The sequence below is a fragment of the Camelus ferus genome, chromosome 22 (genome assembly GCF_009834535.1).
Source record: "Camelus ferus isolate YT-003-E chromosome 22, BCGSAC_Cfer_1.0, whole genome shotgun sequence".
Lineage (NCBI taxonomy): Eukaryota > Metazoa > Chordata > Mammalia > Artiodactyla > Camelidae > Camelus > Camelus ferus.
This window is the reverse complement of record NC_045717.1, coordinates 5,377,249-5,394,590: the sequence shown is the minus strand read 5'-3', so window position 1 is coordinate 5,394,590 and position 17,342 is coordinate 5,377,249. Positions and strand designations below refer to the sequence as shown.

At 50.3% G+C, this 17,342-nt stretch overlaps 1 long non-coding RNA gene across 9 annotated transcripts in view; it reads left to right on the top strand.

Annotated features, from left to right (window-relative positions):
* The window catches only part of LOC106729421, a 126,645-nt gene that overhangs the window by 64,716 nt on the left and 44,587 nt on the right, over positions 1 to 17,342 (top strand). For 7 of the 9 annotated variants that reach the window (XR_004314215.1, XR_004314214.1, XR_004314213.1 and 4 more), the window contains exon 3: positions 8,984 to 9,097. The exons of the other annotated variants lie outside the window; for them this stretch is intronic. This is a non-coding gene — a long non-coding RNA (uncharacterized LOC106729421). The remainder of the gene's footprint in view (positions 1 to 8,983; positions 9,098 to 17,342) is intronic. 9 annotated transcript variants of the gene reach the window in all.

The following is a 17,342-nucleotide window of genomic DNA, read 5'->3' as shown; positions in this document are numbered from 1 at the left end:
CAGGATACTGAACTTAAAATGCAAGCGGCAGAGGATCTAAGATGCGTTTTTAATCAAGCTTGAAAACAAGAAAATCCGCACTATGTTGTTTAGAGACACATTTGCATTTGATAAACACAGAAGGCAAAACAAGGAGAAGAGACCAAAGTGAAATGCAGGGCATGGTCAGCTTGACTTTGCTGTTAGATATGTTTCTCCCCACCTTCTGTTTTCTTTCTTCCTTCCTTTCTCCTTCCTCCTCCCTCTTCTTTCTTCCTTCCTTCCTTCTTTTTTTTCTTTCTTTTCTTAGGAGGAGGCTTTTCCTTCCTCCCTCTCTCTCTGTTTCCGTTCCTCCCTTCTCTCTCTTCTTTTTTCTTCTTCCTTCTCCTTCCTTCCTTTTCTTCTTCCGTCCTTCCTTTCTTTATTACTTCCTTCCCTTCCTTCCTTTCTTTCCTTCCTTTCCTTCTTCCTCGCTTCCCTTCCTTCCTTTCTTTCTCGTCCTTCTTCCTTCCTTCCTTCCTTCCTCCTCTCCCCCCCCCCCTTTCTTCTCTCTCTCTCTCTCTTTTTCTTCTTTCTGTATTTTAATATGCAGGATAAATTTGCCCCCCCCCAAAATAAATTACAAAACAATTTTCAGAGCACTGGGCTTGGAGTAGCCCCCCTCCCAGTCCCGCTGTGCTGTAGTTGCCCGGATGCCCCTACAGCTCCCTCCCCGCCCCCTCCCTCCCCCCCTCTACTTCAGCCTCTACTCAACCCCGGAGGGATCTTCGAAATCACTTGTCATTGGGCCACTTTCCTGCTTAAAACTGAAAGCCTGAGGCCATCTGAGCCCATTCTCCTCTTTAGCCACGTTGATCCCTGACCTTTGTAGCCAGAAGCAGAATTCCTTGAACAGAAGGCCTGCTTCCTGCCTCTGGGTCTTTGCTCAAGCTGTACTCGGGAGAACAAGTCAGGTCTGGGCAGCTTCTTCAAGGTCTCAGGGTGCAGCAGCCAAAAGAGATCATGTTTAGGCTCCATTCTTTGCTGTGAATTCTACCTGGAATGACTTTACTGACCCTGACTAATCCTGCAGGGCTCATTTCAAGAAACACCACCTCCAGGAAGCCTTCCTGATGCCCACCCTTTGTTCTCACAGCCCTTTGTTAATCAAAGTACCCTGAACTTTCCATGGTGCTTTTAAATTTGCTGTCTATGCGTCTCCTCCACTAGACTGTATCACCCTGAAGGCAAGGACTGGGGCTTAGTTTTGGTTATAACTGCACTGATTCTGGCACTGTGGCCTTAAACGTCAGCTCCATGCGGAGGGGACTGTGTCAGTTTTGTTTATCTATGAATTCCAAGTGCTTAGAACAGAGCCTGGGCCATTCAGACACGTCAGAAACATTTACCGTATGAACGGATGGATGCTACGCTGTACTGAGTAGAATTCTACGAAGTAGCTGTGTGAGCTTGGGTCGGACACTTAACCTCTCTGGGCCTCTCCTTCTCTCTAAATGGGGATATGAATAGTACTGTTCTTGAAGGGTGACTGAGGATTGCTGAAAAGACGCGTGTGAAAGTACCTAGCAAATAGCAGGCACATAACCCAAGCTGCGTGCATACGAATCTAAATCTGACTCCAAAGGCCTGAGACAGATTCCCAGTGGGCCTTGAGGTTGTCCGTCTGAGCTCAGAGCCTCGCTCCCCTCCCTGTGTGGTCCCCGTAGGTCTGTGCTCCTGCTCCTTGGCCAGGGTCCAGTGACCTCTGGGGCTCACCTCTGACCACAGGGTCAGCGGATCTATTGTGCAGGGTCTGTTGATGGCTGGGTGGCTCCATTGAGTCCCCCAGGGCCCAGCTGGTCTTTGCAGCCATGGTCATGTTCCCCATTCCCTGCATGGCTCTTTCTTTAAATAGAGATAAACTCTTCAGCAGCCACAGGCAGCTCCAAACTCAGCCAGCTCTCTGACCACTCTCTCAGGTTCCTCTGGGTCTGGAAATTCTAGAAAGGAGGCAGCAGAGAGGTGGCATCATGCGAACCTGGACTCCAGGGCTGCCTCCTTACACTTCTGTCTCTGTGACACTAGGCAAGTAACTTCATGTCTCTGAGCCTCAGTCCCCACATCTGTGAAATGGGGAAACAAAACCTATCCAGTGGGGCTGTTGTGAGCAGTAGAGACGATGTGTATGATTTTCCTGGTAAAGCAGTACTCCCTAAGGAGTTACATAAATATCAAACATATAATATTAAAAAAAGTTATTCAAGTGTAGTTGATTTACAATGTTAGTTTCAGGTGTACAGCAAAGTGATTCAGCTATACATATGCATACATATATATTTTTTTCTTTTCAGATTCTTTTCTATTATGTTATTACAAGAAACCAAATATAGTTCCCTGTGCTCTACAGTAGGTCCTTGTTGTTTATCTGTTTTATATATAGTAATGTGTGTCTGTTAGTCCCCAACCTCTAATTTATCCCTCCCTGCCCTTTCCCCTTTGGTAATCATACTTTGTTTTCTACGTCCGTTGAGTCTGGTTTTGGTATGAGTATCAAATATATACTATTTTGTAGAAGTATAAGGTGTGATTGTTACATAACTCTGAAGATGACGACGATGCTGACTGCATTTCAGTGGACTACCTTTTGCAGACTGAGCATCAGGGAGAAGGGAGAAGCTCTGTGCACGTGTGCTTGTGCATATGTGCGTGTGTCTGTGTATTTATATATAGACGTCCACGGTGTATAAATATACACTTTGCATTATGTAAGAGAAAGTGACATCACAGGAAAAATGCATATATATTATTGGGCACATTCGTCTAAATGAATGAACAAAGAAGCATTGAGAACGCCAGCTCGGTGGCGCAATGCTGCCTGCACACAGGCCCCTGTCTTGTGTTACTCGTACACAAAGAGAGGGCTCCTGGACCTGGCCTCCCAGCTCCGCAGCACCTGCTCTTCTGTACTACGCTCTCCTGTGTTCTCACTGCTGCTGCCACCCAGAGCTTTTCCTGCCCCCCGCACCAGGACCAGGCACCCTGTTACAGAACTTCACAGCATGCTGATTTCTCCTTCAAAAGTACTTGTCACAGTTGATATTTTACATTTATTTGGAAGTATCTGTTTGCATGTCTCCTTTACCACACTACACTGTTAGCAGCAATGAGGGCAGAGAGCTCATCTGATTTTGCTTTCCATGTTTTCCCCAGTACCCACTGGAGTGTGCGGTACAGGATTGATGCTTGATCGGCTGGGTGGATGTATGTATGGATGGATGGCTGGATGGACAGATGGATAGTTGGATGAATAGATGGATAGACAAGTGGTCAGATAGATGGTTGTTTGGATGGATGGATGGATGGTCAGATGGATAGATGGATGGAAGGATGGATGGATGGATGGTCAGATGAATAGGTGGATAGATGAATGGATAGATAGACAGATAAGTATCACAGATCTGCCCTTGAGGAACTTACTGTCCATTTGGAGTCATAAGATCTAGACCCATAAAACGGTCAGTTGTTAACTCAGGGCACCTTGTGGTCTAGTGTGTTTAACCAAAGGACTTACTCCTGTGAGAGGAATGAGGAAGAAGAAGGGCCTTGTGGCTCGCAAGTGTGGAGGGCCCATGGTCATCTCCTCGAAGGAGAGAGATTTTGTTTGTATGAAGCAGGAGACACATTTTCAAGGGACCCAAGGACAGCTTCTTCCAACGGCAAACACCTTACTACGCCTTGGCTGAAATTCAGTACTGCATTTTTCAACTCCTCAGTCTTTATTAGCCATTCCTCCTGCCAGGCCCCATGCCAGGTTCTGAGGACACAAACCAGAGGGTCCTTGTCTGAGAGCCTCAGAATCTGGGAGACATCTATAAACACAGTCTAACCATGCAGGCCACAGCACAGAGGCATGAGCACGGAGTAGGAGCAAGACAATCTAACCACTTTGGTGGGGCAAAGAGTCAGGAAGGAGGAGTATTTAAGTGGATTCCTAAAGGCTGGACGGGAGATTGTCCTGGTAGAGGAAGAAGCACTGGCAAAACAGAGGACCAGGTGAGAGCTTGCGGCTTTCTGGCCCGAGTGCCCACTGCTCACGGGGAAGGCGAGAGATGAGGCTGGGAAGTTTGGCGGCCCCACCCGGGTGGCTAAGGCCTTAGGCTTTGTTCTGGAGGTGATGGGGAGCTCTGGATGGCATTTAAGCAGTGTAGAGACCTGGTCATGCTTGAAGCAGGGTGAAAAAGGGGCAGGGGGGGAAGAGGTGGAGGTAGGGAGGCTGGCTGGGAGGCTACAGCTCGTTTGAAAGTGTTGCAGGCCTGAACAGAGGCTCTGAACAGTCAGGACATTTCATTCATTCATCTCCGAAAGTGGAGACGAGGCAGGTAAAGATTTCTTACCCCACTGTCCAGAGCAACCCATGGGGGCAGGGAGGTGATGATTGTTTTTCCTGCTCCAAGAAATTCAAGAAATCTGACCTCACCCCTGCCCCACCTCCCAGGTAAATAGTGCACTTGGTGATGCTGTCTGTTCCCCCGATGCAGAAAGGAAGAGCAAGCCCCTCTGAGTTGCAGGGGGCAGAGCACAGAGCTGGGCTTCTGCACGGAGTAGAGGAGGAGCAGCACGTCATGGGCAGGCAAGGGGGCTAGGAGGTGGGGAAGGAAAAAAATGTGGAAAAGTGAAGACCGTAACCCTTGGTAAAATCCAAACTAAGAGGAAAAGTGGGGAGTCTAGAGAAAGGGTCCCATGAGACTGCAGGCAGGATTTTCCATTTCCAAATAGACGTTAGGAGGAAGATTTCATTTGCCACGAGTTTGGGAGAAATGACTCAGGATTACACAACAGAAGGTAATATGGTACACATGGGTTAGAATGTGTATATAGCTCTATCTCCTAAAAATATTTTTTTAAGGAGATGCTCTGGGCCCAGAATCATAAATGCATGACTACATGACAGGGCAGGTCAGACAAATGAGGGAAGTGGGCCACATGTTCAAAATGCAGTAGGTCAAGCATGATGGTCGACTGTAGGCAACACTGGCCTGTAGTATCCAGGAGACAATAGAGAGGGGTGGAGACCGTGGCAAAGTAGAGAGCGCAGAGCCAGCCAAAGGGAGCAGCACCAGGTCCAGACAGTTATTGCCATGAACGAATACAGGTCCAGGGTGATCACATCTTCTGATTTTTTTCCCCCAAAATTCAGTAATTTGGATTTTTATCTGAAACCTCCTGATTTGTAAATTGTAGCAACGTGTTCAGATATTTTTCAGATCATCGTGCTGCCTACCCTGTGCAAACAGGCAAACCCACCCAGCCCATGGCACCTGTGTGCCTCTGCTCTAGACTAGCCTCACAGTCAACTGGAAGCACATGTTGTGTAATTTCTGCTGCCTCCGCCAGTGTCCCCAGCTCTCCCAGAGGAGGTCTGGAGGGAGAACAGGACTGGGGGTCAAGGGGTGGCATTTACTCCCCAGTTCTACATCCAATGGAATCTCCCCGGGCCTCAGTTTACCCCACCTCTATAATGGCACGAAGGTCTCCAAGGGCTCTTTCAGCCATAATTCTCTCGTTCATTCTCCCCTTCCTTAAATTACTACCATCTTCCAATAAGTAAAAGGCCCTACTATGTGCCAGGCCCTGTGCTCCCACACCCAAGATAACACAGCTATGGCTGCAGCAAGAGCTGGCTGCATCCTAAAACTGTGTGACTCCAAAGACCATTGGCTAAAGCACTCTGTTCTACCATCTCCAGGAAAAGCAAATTATTAAATGAATCAGAGGCACAGGGGAAGAAGAAATATGTTCAGTTGCTTTTCATGCTACTCCCCAACTTCTAGGAGACCCTGAAAGCAGTTTTTGGTAGCTCCTAGGCCAGATTTTTGAGGACTCTCTCCAACCTTGCAAAAGGCAGAGAACCAGAGGACTTCACCCAAGGCAAGAGGAGCAAATAACACCAAATACATGGCGGTGGGGGGTCGCAGCTTGGCAGCTGACCCTGGGCTCCCCCAAGGCTTCAGACAGGCCTGGGCCCACGGGGGCGTCGGTTTGCATGAAAGGCAGAGGGAGCCCCTGGAAAAGGACTGAGCAGCAGAGAAAGGGAGTCGGGGTTCATGGGCAGGGCGGGAGCACAGCCTCTGCTGGGGGCAGGGGCAACTCTTACTGCAGCTCATGCTTGTCCCTTTGCTCCAGCGTGGGGACCAGGACAGAAACCAGAAGGCCTATTTAATCAAAGGGCTTCCCCTTCCTCCAATTGCTTTTTCTTCAATTATTTCAAAGATCACTACTTTCTACTCAGTTGTTGAAGTCAGAAACCTGGATGACCCTTGACCTCTCCTTTCTCCTCAAGCCCCCAATTCAATCCATCGTCAAGTTGGGTGACCCTCCCTGAAAAGTCTCAAGAACGTGCTAGCTCCCCTCTGTCTGCACTCGACGCTGTGGCAGGGATTGTCTCCACAATCACTCTGGCTCCTTCCCAGTCTATTCTTGACACAGCGGCTGGAGGAATTTTTATAAAATGCAGATCTGGCCTTGTCACTGTTCTGCCCTTAAAACCCATCGGTGGCTCCCCAAGGCACCATTAATAAAACCCACGTTTCTCTCTGCGACCTACAAATCCCTGCAGCCTCGGGCCCTCACACACTGTACACCAGCTACCCTGGCCTATTTTCAGTTCTTCCAATGCTTTGAGTCCTTTCTGGCTTTGGAGTCACACTGACCTGGATTTGAATCCCAGGTCACCCTGGGTAGGTGGCCGTACCTCTTTGAGCCTCACTCTGCTTCCCTCTGAAATGGGCATAATTATGTAGCTTATTTCAAGGCTGAAACAACACAGCCTCCGTGGAGCGCTCTTTTGCTGGAAACCTACAGCCTCACAGAAAAGGGAGGAGAGGGGTTAATTTAGTATCTTGATAATCTGATCGGCATCTTCTACTTTAACAACAAAATAAGTCGGAGATATTAATAAATTTTGGCTTCTTTTGGTGGGGGGAGGTAATTAGGTTTATTTATTTACTTTTTTTTTTTTTTAATGGAGGCACTGAGGATTGAACCCAGTGCTCAGCATGCACTCTACCCCTGAGCTATATCCTCCCCTCTAATTTTGGCTTCTTTTTAAGTGAGTTATACAATGAAGTATCAACTCACTTAAAAAAAAATTACAATGTCTATGCCACCTTATTTTGAATGTTGTGTTAATCCTTCCCTTGTTTTTCTTTATAATTTGATGACCTACTTATGGATTCCTATGCAATATAAAAGCAGTTTTGGCTGCTTGGGGACTTTGTGTAAATGAAATCGGACTGGACGCGTTCTGTGACTTACTGATTTCACTCGCATTAGGGTCCCCCAAGCCCGGGTGTGCAGCGGGTCATCCGTCCTCACTGCTGGGCTGTGTTCTGTGGGAGGAGTATCGCCTTGTTTCCTCACGCGTTCTACTCTCTGTGGACGTTTGGGCTGTTCTGATTTCTGCAGTCGTGAATAGTGTTGCCATGAGTGTGCGCTCCAGGCACGCGAGTGCGGGAGTGTCTGGAGGGTACACAGCCGGGACTCCAGCTGTGGCTTCCCAGGTATGTGTGTGTTCAGCTGAACTGGGTAAAGCCGGACTGTTTCCAAAGGAATCATTCTGTGAGGCTTCTCCCTCCAGCGACGGATGAGAGTGCCCGCTGCTCTGCATCCAGGGGTATCTCCTTGTGGCTTTAGTTTGTAAGAACGACTGGGGCGTTGTGTACCTTCAGTTCTTGCCTGAGCCCACCAGGACCACCAGGGCCTGGGCTGATGGAAGTCTTGACGAAGTCCAGAAACAATGCAGCCTGCTTTTCTAGAAGAAACTTGAGACTCTTTAGCCAGCCCGGCCAGAGGGAAATAAGACCATTGTGTTCCTTTTCCCAAAACCTTCCAAAGGTGTCCTTCTCATCTGCATTCAAGTTCAGCGTCCTTCCTGTGCGTGCAAAGCACCATCTCCTGTGCTGACCTCCTGTGTGTGAACATGACAAATGTGTCGCCAGGGGTTTACCCTTCAGAATCCTCTGTAGGAACACTCTTGCTCGGGTCTCTCCCTGGCTTCTTGCTCCCTCAGTCCCCTCGGGTCTGTGCCCAGGGACCTTGTCTGACTATCCCACCTAGAGGACAGGCCACCACCCATCACTCTCTGTCCCTGCCCTGCTCTATTTTTCACGCAAACATGACCTCACAACGCTTTATACACAGGTGTTCCTCTGTTGTCTGCTTCTCCCCCAGGGCGTGAGCTCCAAGAGGCAGGGGTGCATCTTGTTTCCTGCCATTGGGCTGTGCCTACAGCAATGCTCTCTTAGGAAGTATCTGTTGAGTGAATCAATGAGTGAATGAATGAATGAATGAATGAATGAATTGCCCGCCATACACTAAAGCCGCAGATTCGGAGATTAGTTCAGTCCTGAGTTCTTTTCCTTGAACAACATCCCTTATTAAATTTTTTGGCAGAAATGAACAAAGTAGGGTTCTCTCATTACTACGAGTGAGAACGCCCAGTGATCACATGCATCTATATATACACATCTATGCAAAAAGTAACCTCTCTGCATTCATTTCATTCCTCCTTTCTTCCCCAGCAACTGATGTTAGTGGTCTTCATGCTCAAACACATACACAAATAGGGCTTTTTAGATGCTTTTTACCAGAAAGTGGGATCCCATTATTGGCATTGTTCTGTATCTTGTTTTTCTCATTTAACTGTATCCTAGATATCAATTCAGATTATTGGCTAAACAGCTCATTTCTTTTTAAAACTGCATTAATATTCCATTGGGTGGTTGACCAGTGATTTACTCAACTGGCCCTCAGTTGATGGACATACAAATGCTGTTTCCAGATCTTTGCCACTACAAACAGTGCTGCGATAAAGATACGATACTCACAAATCTTATAAACTGGTGGTATATTGGATAGATTCCCGTAAAGAATTATTTAGTCAAAATCTATGAATATTTTGTATTTTAATCACTATAACAAGGTTCCTTTCCAAGAAGCCATTTGTCCTGCCCCTTTGTTTTTCCAGGTGGCTTTCCTCGCTCTTGGCTTCCCTGGTCCTGGCTCCCCACTCCCACCCCACCCAAGGTCACCCAGAAGTTGGGTGCATCCTGAACTTCGTCCCTGGAAGCCTGGTTTCCAGGTATGTGGTTGCTCCTGGCCAGCCTGCTTATTTGGGGGAACCAATTCCAACCCCACTCCCCACTCCCCTGCAGGTGCCTTGACCATGTTCCCCTCAGCTTCTCAGCTAGGCCAGGTCTGGCCAGGTGAGGTGGCTTTGGGAGCAAATGCAGAGAAAGGGGAGGGGAGGAGGAGAGAGAGGAGGAAAGTGACTGTTGGAATAAGGGCATGTTCTCGTTCTGCGCTGGGTCCCCTGTCTGTTCTGTCTTGGAGCTAACGTCATCCTAATGATGATGATGACAACCACAGCAACAGAAATAACAGGGACAGTCGACATTTATAGCGGTGACCCTCAACAGGGGGGGATTTGCCCCCAGGGGACATGTGGCAGTGTCTGGAGACATGTTTTGTTGTCACAACTTGGAAGGGGGTGCTGTTGGCACCTAGTGGGTGGAGGCCAGGGGTGCTGCTGCACACCCTGTACTACTGGGCATCCCCCAACCACACGTGCACAGCAAGAATTATCTGGCCCAGAATGTCAGCAACACCAAGGCTGAGAAACCCTGGTGCATGGTCTGCTTACCATGTGCTGGGAACCGTGCTGGGTGCTCTGTCTGGCCTTTCTACCGTCTGATTTAGTCCTCATGCCATTCTTTGAGCTAGGATTGTCATCACACCCATTTCTATAGATGAGGAGACTGAGGCTCAGAGAGGTGAAGTGATCTGCTCAAGGCCCACAGCTTTGGAGAGGCAGGGGAAGCATTTGAACTCTGGTCTGCTTGACTCCACTACCCCAGATGGTCTCTGGTCCCCCTTTTCTCTCCTGTCCTTGTGACTGAGTGTCAGTGGGTCATCTGGCTTCATGCTGTAGCCCCAGATGGAATGTCTAATACAAATCAGGTACCAAAGCCTTGTGTGGGGTGAGGGTCTGGTGTGATCTTGGTCCCTCCTATGTACCTCTGTGGCAGGGGAGGCTGACAGAGGGCCAGGGATACCTTCCTCCTGGTACCTAGACCCCTAGCTCAGGCCCCGCTCTGGGGCATCCTCTGTGAGCTGGGGAGCTGGCAGAGAGGGGACACGTGGGCAACAGATCCTGTTACGTCTGATGTGACGTTCCCAAGCCAAAGGTGGGGTGTTCTGTACTACAGCTGGGAGTATATATTCACATCCTTTTCGTGTGTGTGTGTGTGTGTGTGTGAGTTCACCTACATGTGTACTGGTTGTATGCGTCATGGCAGATCTATGGCTGTACATGTGTGAGAGTGTGTTGTGTGTCTGTGCAGAGGTGTCTTTCTTTGTGTATGTGACACCTGTCTTTCTCTATCTGCGTGTGTTTGAATATCCAGGCAGACTTGTCTGTGGGCTTGCTTATCTCTGTGCTAGCGCTGTGTCCTCGTGTGCATGTGTATATAGGTAGGCGACTGTGGGCATGGTTGTTGTATCTATGTGTGTGTGAAATGAGTCTGTGTACGTGTATATGCACACATGAAGGTGTGTTGATGTTTTTTTATGTACGCAGATGTTTGTGGGGGTGTGTGTATCCATAGCAACATTTCTGTGTTTGAGGAGACAGTCTGTCTGCATGTAAATGGGTGCCTGTGACGATGTAGGCTGTGTCTCTGTGTGCGTGTAGATGGCGGTGACAGTGATTGCTCTGTGTGTGTGTGTGTGTTGAGAGAGAGGGAAAGAGAGGCAGAGAGAGAGTGTGTAGATGGTGGTGAGTGTGCACAGTGATTGCTGTGTATGTGTGTGTGTTTTGTGAGAAAGAGAGAGACTTCAGGCTACCACCAACACAAATGAAGCTGCAAACTCTGTTCTTCATTTGTTCCTTGAAGCCTCCAAGGGTCTCAGCACCTTACGTCTCCTCAGGCCAGAAGAGGTAACCATGTGGAGGGGAGCGGGTCCCCTTCCCTGCACCCCACTGGCTGCCATGGTACGAGATGTCAGGGACAGTGACTGCCAGCAAGTCACTGAGGCTAAACACTTCCTGAGACCCGAGGCCATGTTTGCTTAAAGCCCCAGGGCCACGGCACACGGGCAACCTCTGGTTTGAGTGCTTTCCCTTCTGGGGGCCGAGGAGAGCAGGTGCTGGTGGACCAGGTGACGTGGGGTTGCATTTCCCCTCCGCGGGATGGGCGGGCCTTGTCAAGGTGGGCTTCACTTCAAGAAAAGTTGAACTTTGGCAATGCATTCACTGCCTTGTTCATTTAAAGCGATGTGTCCTGAACTCTATAATGTTTTTACCAAATCTGTACATCTGTAACTGTTCTTTATTTAGCATTTTAAAAATTGATCTGCTTTTAAAAATATTTAAAAGCTTTACTCAAAGCAATTGTATCTTAAGTAATCAAAGATTAGATATGCTACTTATAAATGGATCTATTTTTAAAATGAATTTAATACATATTAAAGTAAAGGGCCCTGATCCCTGTACTCCTTCAGATCCTCTTGCTTGCCCCGCGTTGGGATGAGAGTGCTCTGGAAGTCCCCTCTTGCCTTTAGCTTTAAACATAACAGCATCAGAAGATCTGATTTCCATACGACTTGCTCAGAAAGACACCTTTTACAAAACAAAACAAAATAAAAACCAACAAACAAAGAAGGCAGGTCTGGTGTATACCTGCAGCGGGAGAGAGGTTTCCGCGGCCCCAGATGGACGAGGCTCTGTCTCCCCGGGCGGGGCAGCACGTCTGGGAGCCTGGGATTGCAATGCCTAAGGAGCTCTGCCTCCCCTCCGGGGCCAGGTCTGCCAGTGCTGTCATTGCCTTGGTGACCCTGAGCGAGGTGGCAGGCACAGAACTCCTCCCTTTGCAGGTGGAGAGAACAGAAGAGGGGGAGGGGAGGAGAGAGAAGGGAGGGAGAGAGGAGGGGGGCACAGATGCCCAGACAGATGGGCTAGGCCACCAGCTCCCCCAGCCTAATGAATTTCCTTCCCTGGCCCTGAGGCAGGTCAGTAAATGAAACCAGTGACAGCATCCAGGATGCTTCCAGGACGAGGCTAATAAATCAGGCCTAGGATGAGTCCTGCTTCCCTGGAGACGGAGGGAGGCAGGCCAAGCAGAGGGAAAGCTGGGGGGGGGTCCCCAGAGCCCTGCAGCAGCCAGCCTTTGGGTGACACTGAAAGGAGGACCTTCTGACGAGAGTCGGTGGCCTCGGAGGCACTAGCTGTGCAGGGTTGTGTCCCCAGAGCTGACTGGTGGCGGGGAGTAGGGGAGAGGGGGTGAGTTCTCCCAGTGGCCTGGCTCCCTGACCTTTGGGGCTCAGCACAGGAACCCCCCCACTCCTCCGCTGCCATTTCATTTATTCCTTCAAATCCAGTCCAGGAAGGCATCAGTCCTCTTCAGGGAAATCTTCCTGGACCCTGAGGGCCCATGCCCATGTGCCCCTAGGGGTCCCTGAACTTCCACCTTCAGTCCCACCACACACACGCAGGGTTCACTGCTCCTCTTCTGGAAAGCAGGCTGGCCAGGGCAGCGATGGTCTCTACCCTCGTGGCCGGCGCAGCTCCTAGCCTGTCGTAGGTACTGAACATTCACTCACTAGTAGTTGAGTGAAAGAAAGAAGGGAGAAGCTGGAGGTACCAGGGTTTGTGACTTCTCTGGGGGAGCGAATCCCCCCCCCCGCCCCTGGACAGGAGATGGGAAGGTGTCTGTGCCACTCTGGCAACCCAGAACCCTGGGGACACCCAGGTGCTCCCTGTTGGCCCCACCACTAACTGGGGATGGGACTTAGCCTATCCTGAGCCCCCAGGTTCCCATCTAGGTTGTGCGAATCCAGTCATGGGATTTGGAAATGCTTTGACAGGCTACGAGTTTCTCACACCTGCCAAGAGTTACCTATGAAATCACACACTCTCCGTCCAGTGGCATGGGGGCAGGGGGACAGGGGAGATGACAGAATACTTCCTTCAACTTCATCTTGCAGATGGGCAACCCCAGTCCAGGCAAGGGCAGTGAACTTGCCCTCGATCAGGTTAAGTGAGCACAGCATGATGATGAAACAATATATTAAGAAAACCACCTTTTTATTGACTCCTGGGACTAAAGCCCATTTCCGTTCCTGCCACGTGGTCCTCCTCTGCCCCAGCCCGCCATCCGCTTGCTAACTTCCTCCTGCTCTCTTTGCACACACTGGGGTACAAGGGCTTCCCAGGGAAAGTCTGCTTTGTCCCAAAGAAGAGGATTGTGGGGATGTGTTGTGAGTGAGTGAGTGTGTGTGTGTTGGACGTCACGGGCGTTTGCGGATGCTCCTGTGCCCATGTGCGGATGCGGCCGAGTGTTTGTGGGTGCGCATGCGTGGAAACGAGAGGGTGGGATTCAAGGGCACAAAGCACTCCGAGAAGCGTGAATCTGCATCTATTAATGGGAGCGTGCTGTGAGAGGGTGAGTGGGCGTGCGTCTGCGTGTGTGCCTGTGCATGTGCGCCTAGCGCAGCTGTGTGCCCCGTGCGTGTGCACCCCCGGCCCCCTGGAGGGGAGGGGGCAGATGTGGGTGGGAGGTCTCTCTGGGTGAATTTCGGATGACAGCAGAAGGGCTCCGCGCTCAGCCAGGAATTCTGGGGTTCGCCATTGCAGGCCCAGCTGGGCAAGGCTCAGGCCAGAGAAAGGATGAGGAGTAAAACCTTTGGAGGGCATTGTGGGGTCAAAGGGAGCCTGGCCCCCGTGAGGGCAGCGTTTCCATGGAGAAATCCCCGGGAGAAGCAGGCTGTAGTGCGGAACAGTGCAGCCACAGAAGACCACCCCCCACCCCTCCACCCCACTCTTCTGCCACCAGCCTCACGAGTTCTCAGGGACACAAAGCAGCAGGTTGTCTCAGCTGTCAAGTATCTGAGAATTTGCGACCTCTTGATTCTTGAATGGATCATTTTGCACATCGTGTCACCAGAGAGGGACTAGCCTCTTCCCTCAGTTCCCATTCAAAAAGTCCTAGACAGTGTCTCTGATTGGTCTGGGTGGGGCCAGTCAAAACTGCCTGAGGTAGGAAGGTATCACGATTGGCTCAGTTTGGACCAGTCAACAGAGGTTGGGGAGCAGGGTCATAGAAAACATGGCCTCTTCAGAGAGCGGTCCCGTGGTTGGAGTAAGGGCAGAGTCCTTCCCAGGAAATGAGAGTGGTGCCCGGTGGGTAGGATCATAGTTATTGATTACACCTGATCTGCTGTCCAAATGCTTGAATTTTCTTCAGAGGTTTATCTGATTGGGCCCCAAAGGTGTTTCAGTGTCCAGAGGCTCCTATGGAAACTATTAAACTCAAACTGAAGTTGAAATTAGCTTCCAAGGACTTGAAATACTTTGGGAATAGGATAAGACCCCATGCCTATGGGATAGCTTTGCAGTTTGGCTTCAGGACCTGTCAATGCATGTATAAAACATTCTTTTTAATGGCTGAGTAGTATTCCATTGTATAAATAGACCACATTGTCTTTATCCAGTCATCTGTTGGTGGACATTTAGGTTGCTTCTGTGTCTTGGCTATTGTAAATAGTGCTGCTATGAACCTTGGGGTGCATGTATCTTTTTGAATTAGAATTTTGAATGAGAGTCATCACACTCCTCTGCCCTGGTTTGTGTTCTCTTCCATCTGAGGAACAGGTCTGTGCTCCCCTTCAGCATTCCAGGATGCACTGAGGGCAGGAGAGGGCGTGGAGTTTCGAGTCAGAGACAAAGGGAAGTCTTGCCTTTGCCATTCAGCTCTGTGACCTGGAGTCCTTCCTTGCCCTCTCCGTCCCTTAACTTCTTCATCTGTCAGTCATGAGGAATAATGACCCCTGCCTCCCAGGCGGGTGGTGAGGGTCTGTGAATATAATGCAGAGAAAGGGCCTGGAACATCTCCGATGCCTAATAAGTGGTAGCTGTTGTCTTTCATTTCTAGGCCTCAGCACCTCATCTGAAGATGAGTGACATTGATTCGGCACTCCCTATGTACCAGGCTTTACCTGTAAATAACCAACTATGTGTGGTTGATATTTTTGTGATCTGCCTTATATTTGAGGTCACTGAGCGGAGAGAGGTGAAGTAACTTGCCCAAAGCCCCCAGATTTAGTAAGTGATGGGTTCAACATTCACAGCCCAGCATCTGGTTCTGGGTCCATCTGGCAATCTGGCCGCAGCGGAACTCTGCCTCTTGTCTGTCAGATCACTTTGCTTGTTGTTCCAGAGTGACTGCTCAACCCTGGAGCCTCGGTACCATGAGAAGATGCACTGAGGACCCAGAGGCAGGGTGGAGTCCTGCTGTCTCCAGGTGCGCTGTTTGAATTCTCTATAGAGCATCTGTTGCTCCCCTCAGGTTAGATTGTCAGTGAGGGCCCTGCCTGCCCTCAGGGAGCTCAGAGTCTGGTGCCGAACATCATGGGGTGGCCGAGCAGAGCTGAACAGGTTCTCAGTCCAGCAGCCTGGATCTGCAACTCACCTCCAACACTTCAGAGCTGTGTGCCTTTTATACGTCTCTGAGCCTCAGTTTCTTCATCTGTGAAACAGAGGTAACAATCCCAGTGCCACCCCCAGGGCTGTTTGAGGAGTGAGTGTAAAGCAATTAGAAAAGCTCTTGGCTCACAGGGAGAGCCCAGCAATGGCTGCTCTTAGAGGAGGAAAAGACCAGCGTGCTCCTCCCACACTCAGGGCAGGCAGGGGCGTGTGCTCCAACACCAGGCAGCTGCCAACAGGCAGTCCAAGCAGTTTGTTAAACATCTATTATGTGCCTCATGTTTAGCAATTATAGCCCCATCTGATCTTTACTGTAATTCCGTGGGGTGGCAGATCCTACCCACAATTTACAGATAAGGAAGCTTGGCTCAGAGAAGTCACACCCAAGGGCACACGGCGGGATTGAGGGAGCTGCACCCGCCACCCCTGAGCAGAGGGGGCAGGCTTCTCGGGAATGAGCCCATGCTACTGGTGGGACATGCATGGAGTTGCCGGCCAAGCCTCTTTCCTCCCTCTGGCTGGCTCCTGTCTCTTCGTTTCCCAAGGTGGTCCCCCCGGGGCCCATCGCAGGCTCTTCTCCTGGGGGAGCTCACCTACTCTCAGCTTCCCGTAGGACCTCTTGTCTTTAAGGTTCCTGTTCCTCAGGTGTCTGGCCTGTTTGCCTGTAGTTGCCCAACAACTAAATATAATCAAGCAGGGTCATAGTAAGAATTCATCATTGTGCTCCAGGCGGCCACCAACCCAGGGAGGCTCCCATTCGCATCCCCAAGGCCCAGAACTAGTTGTTCAGCTCACTGACCTGGCTTCCATCGCCTGCCCTCCCCACCACCTGTGGCTAATTGTGCCTGGCCCCGCCGAGCTATGCTCTGAGAGTCAGCCCTACTTTCTCTGTTCCCCACCAGCCCAGCCTGGCCTACCCCATCCCTGGCCCACCCCCATCCTCAACTTGTGTCTTATTTAAAGCCATCTCCCCTTCTCAAAACTCCAGTGTCTCCAATATCTGATAAGAAGAAAGATCTTCATCAAATGCCATTAGAGTTTTCTACGTTTCTTCCTGGCACGTCACCCGCTTCTTTGGGGGAACTACTACCCCGGCTCCTACCTCGTGATCTGGAAGCCCTGCCTCCCCACTGCCCGGGAGTGGCCATGTGACCCAGCTGGGCCAATCAGAGGGCTGCCCTGGGAGTCTGGGAATGAACATCAATGGTAAGGGACAGAGAGTCCCGCTCTGTGGTCAAGCTGACACACACGAGCGTGGGGCCCATTGGCTGCCCTGGTCCAGCCTCTTAGAGTAGAGCAAGGCTGACGGGGCTAGAGAAGTAGCAATGAAAGAAGCAGAGAGACTGTTCTGGTGATATTCCAGTAGCTGATTCCGTTTGTCCCTGAGACCCAGCCGCACCCCTGCCTTCCCCACCTTTTGGTCACGTAAGCCAACACCATGCCTCCCTGTCTTCTCATCTCTGCCTTACTCTGTCACAGTGGTTCCCATATGGGGACGAGTCTGGCCCCTCCAGGGGGCATCTTGGAGTATCTGGAGATACTTTTGGTTGTCACAGTTCAAGGGATGCTAATGGTATCAAGTGGGTAGAGACCGAGGACGCTGTACACATCTTACAATGCACAAGATAGGCCCCCACACAAAGAACAATCCTCACCAAAATGTCACCGCGGAGGGACCCCACTGGAGCAGACCTCCTCACCAAGACCGTCCCTGCTACTCAGAGCACTTCTCACAGGCACGTTCCTGGATTGGAGTCCCAACTCTGAAGTGTATGACAAAGCCCATCACATAACCAAGCCTCCGCTTCTAGTATCAGAATGGCAGTGTCCAATGTGATGGCCTACT